Below are 4,575 nucleotides of genomic sequence, written 5' to 3'. Positions count from 1 at the left end.
ATATAAAACTTTACAAAATAGAAAACAAAATTATCTGTTCTTTTCTCCCAGGCTAGAAATAATTATTTTTAATTTGTGATGTATGATTTTATAGGGGTTTTTGTAGGTATATTTAACATATGTATATGATTGCGCTGTTCATATAGTTGTCTACTTATTCAATTATGAGCATTTTCTCACTTATTAAAATATTTTTAAACAACCTGTTTAATAACTTTGTAAATTGCGTTGTAAAGCTTTTATGCCATTTCCAATGGGCAATTGGAATTGCAATTGATGGAATTTAAAGCATGAGTTCAAACAAAGAACAAAGAACTTTGGGGATACAATCTAATATGGTAATCTCATGATTTGGCACCCCTATTGGCATGTTTGGTTTAATTTAAAAGCTGATTTTTAAATGTATGATTTCTCATGCTTAAGAGAATTATGAAATAATTTCTATTCTAAAGAGAACTGAGAACCAAGCTTTATACTTTAAATAATTGAGTTATCAATAACCAACTTATATTCCATCTTCTCACATTGTATATATTGCAACATCATATTATTATTACATATTATTAAGTATATATCTCCAACCCACACATATTAGGATTAAGATGTTTACAATACAAATATCCTTTCTATTCTCAGTCATATATAATACATGAGACCTGTTGAAGGTAGTATACTTCCTCCCTTCCCCCCAATTGATATAAAGTTGCATTAAATTGGATAAACCAGTTTCGGATGAGGTTCACAGTGATGACAAACCAAGTTTACAAGTTATCAGCTAACTACTTTTGCTAGTTTAAGTAAGAGGCAATGGGATCAGAGTGGACATGGGAGGTGAATTGGGTTGTGTGACAGTGAAAAAATAAATTACCAATATGTTGATTCAAGGATGCTCCTGACCAACATCAAGGGAATTATTCTCCTGAAGCCCAGTTTTGTAAGGTTATTGGAGATGGAGAAGTGTGGAGCCGGAAACCTATGTTTTACGTCCAGGATGCTTGAAATCCTTACTTAAATTCTTGCTCTGTTTGCTAAATGGCACTCAGATACTCCTGGGAAACAGCAATAGTCAAACATTAATATGATAACAGTCACCAAACAGAGGTCTCTTTCCTGAGCAGGGCTTAAGTCATTCACAGCCCAGAATTAGGGAGTAGGAGAGAGGAGGTAACCGTCTTGTCCTGTCCACAGGTGTCTTCAATATTCTGCTGAGCCCATCCAGTGGAAGAAAAGGATTAGGAAGAAGAATTAAGAGAGTGTGATAGAGACATTGCTTATTACTTCATCCCACATAAGGATTTTCATTTCAGATTAGTTTTTTTTTTTAATTCAGAATTGAATTCCTCAAAAAATAAATAAAAGTTTAATCTGAAATCAGTGAGAAGAGTTGAAGAACTAAAGGGCAATGGAGGGACTTCCCTGGTGGCTCAGTGCTTAAGAATCTGCCTGCCAATTCAGGGGACATGAGTTCGATCCCTGGTCCAGAAAGATCCCACATGCTGCAGAGCAACTAAGCCTGCATGCCACAACTACTGAGCCTTCACTCTATAGCCCATGTGCCACAACTGCTGAAGCCCACGTGCCTAGGGTCTGTGCTCCACAAGAAGAGAAGCCGCCACAATGAGAAGCCTGTGCACCACAATGAAGAGTAGCCCCTGCTCGCCACAACTAGAGAAAGCCCACATGCAGCAACAAAGACCCAACACAGCCAATAAATAAATAAATAAATACTTTTTAAAAATAAATTAAAAAAATAAAGGGTAATGGTTGAAAATATACCCTAAACATAGGAAGGTAGCAAAGGTGATGTAGCAAAGCCACTCCATTGGAGAAGACCACCACAGAATTTATTGGAAAAGGCTTAGGGACCTCAAAGGAGAGGAAGAATGTGGTTTATGAGTTTATTTTCTGAACACTGTTTTGATGGTGGTAGTAAAACTTTCTTTGAGATAAATTGCTACAGCAGGAAGTTAACATCACGCATGCCGAGTAGAAGTGTGTAGCTATAGCAACCTCGGAATGTGCCTATCATTTGTGTAGTTTGTGACCCCCTCAGACAGGCCACTATTTCCTAGAGTTTATTCTGAGGTAATTGGAAATCCTAATTGCTTAAGAATAAATGATAATCGCAGAACTTTCAACTGCATAACCACTCCAAAGAACTAGTTTCATCTCTGTAACAATTTTTAAAAGAAAAGTCTCTTTCCATCACTGTTCTCTTACTTTTCATAGGATGCTTGAGAAAACATGCAATTCTCAGGAATAATCTGGTTGGTGAAAAAAATCCAGAATGAAGACATTACCTTTAAATTATTCTTCCTGATGGCTTATTAATAAATATAAAATGACTGCAAATATAAAAGTCCAATAAGTGCTTCACTTTAAATTAGCAATGCAGTGAAATACGTAAAGGGTTATTTGGCAGCATTTTGATGAATTTGACCCTGGCCATTGAGGATATTTATTATTATTTGTTTGTTTGTTTGCTTATATAGTTTTTGCTGTTTTTACTGAGTAAAAACAGAATTAAGAGAAAGTGTCAGGCAAAACAGAAGATGTTTGCTATGACAGATTTAATTAGCTGACACAAATATTATATTAGCAGTTATAATAACATGACCTTCAATTGCTCCTCAGGGGACACAGCACAACAAAGAGAAAGATCTTTCTTTTAAAATGACAGCTGCTGATAATTCTCTGTATTTACACATTTTGTTCCTTCTAAAAAAGCACAATATGTCCTTAGTTTTGTGATGTTCCTCTAAGGTTAATAGGTTTGAACTCACATTTTCTGATAATCCAGCTTTTGCACAGTAGGCCAAGTTCATTGCCAAGTCAGGGGAGTAAGGATTATTCCACAGCTTGGACTACAAAAGGCCACAGAACAGGAAGAGGGTGAAAAGCATTGGGTTAAAAGATTAGCATTGATCCTAGATTATCACCAAAGTCGCCTAAATATTCTCATGGTGTCTGCGCTCCCTCCAGATGCTCAATCTATCTTAACCTGACTACAGATTTATTTGTTCTTATTCACATCTTTTGATCAGGCTGCAACCACAAACAACACGTTCAATAGCCCCTTAGAACTAAAGTGTCAATGTTACCCCCTTAACCCTTTGGCTGCCACTTCTCTTGCTACACTTCTACGCTCCTCAATTATATAAAGTCTCCACTTCAGCCCAGCTGCTCCATTTTGCCCTAGCTTAACTTGAAACATCACTGCCTCCCACCCTCGTCCATAAAGCAGCTCTCAAACACACACCTGACATGCCTAGCTGCTTCTCCTGACAACTCCTTTTCAATGATATGGTCCCCAAATATTCTAAAAAAAAAACAAGATTAAACCCTCAACATCTATAACACTCTGCTATTAGTTAATAATGTGCTTTTGATATTCTCATGGCCTGTTTTCTTGAGATCAAAGTGAGGTCCTGTAGCTCCTGACTGGTCTCACCGCTTGGTCTTAAAAATACTCCATAGTTATGCCAGAAATATCCAGTGGTTAAATAAATAATTGCCAATATATTTACCAACAGTCTGAATAGAAGTTATATGAATTTGGAGACATGAATAGTAGAAATAAAGAATGTATTCCAATTATCTCCAAGTGTGTACTGTGACAAAAGTCACCAGAGAGTCAATCAGGAAACATCAAGAAGTACACGGCTCCCCACTTGCCTGTGGTGTTCTTGCCTTCTTTCTGGGCCTATCTTGTGTCCTGAGACGTTGGGCAATGTTTTACATGGTGAACATCTTACCTGATCATCCAGAATCTTTACCATTTCCCAAGGTCAGATCCACTAGACTGAGAGTTTTCCACTTAATAATTCTTTTAGAGGTTTAAACTTTAGAAAATAATTTAGAAAGAATAAATCCACACTATGGATTAAATATTTTAGAAACAAATAATCAATTAACATGTAAGAAAGTAATCAGTATTTACTGATAATTGATTTTAAATACTATCAATGGTTTTTGTGAATATATCTTATTTACTCCCAATTTATAACAATGAAGAAATTGAAACTCAGGATGGTTTACCTACATTCCCAAGGTCACCTAGTCAGAATAACAAAGGTCATATTTGTGCTCAATATGATGCTTTTAAAATAAGATTCTATTTCCCTTGACTAAATACCTTGGAGGGATATAGCTGACTTGTTTGATAAATGTATTTTAATTATTTTAGGAATTCTCAAACAATTTTCCAAATGGTTGCACAGTTTTACATTCTTACCAGCAGTTTATGAGTATTCCAGCATCACCACATTTTGCCAGAACTTGGTATTTTTAGTAATTTATATTTGTAGCCACTCTAATTGTATTGATATCTAACTGAGGTCTTTACTTGCATTCTCCAAGGGACGAATTGTATTCAGCATCTTTTCTTGTGTGCATGGCCATTCTGTGAAGTGTCTGCTCAAAACTTTTGCTCATTTTTATTGGATTGTTTGTCATGTGTCTACACAAAGACTTACACACGAATGTTCATAGCTGTTTTATTTACAATAGCCAGAAAATGGTAAACAATCCAATGTCCTATAATAGGGGAATAGATAAATAATAACTATGATATAT

The sequence above is a fragment of the Hippopotamus amphibius genome, chromosome 14 (genome assembly GCF_030028045.1).
Source record: "Hippopotamus amphibius kiboko isolate mHipAmp2 chromosome 14, mHipAmp2.hap2, whole genome shotgun sequence".
In the NCBI taxonomy this organism is placed as follows: domain Eukaryota; kingdom Metazoa; phylum Chordata; class Mammalia; order Artiodactyla; family Hippopotamidae; genus Hippopotamus; species Hippopotamus amphibius.
Note: the sequence above shows the minus strand (reverse complement) of the source record.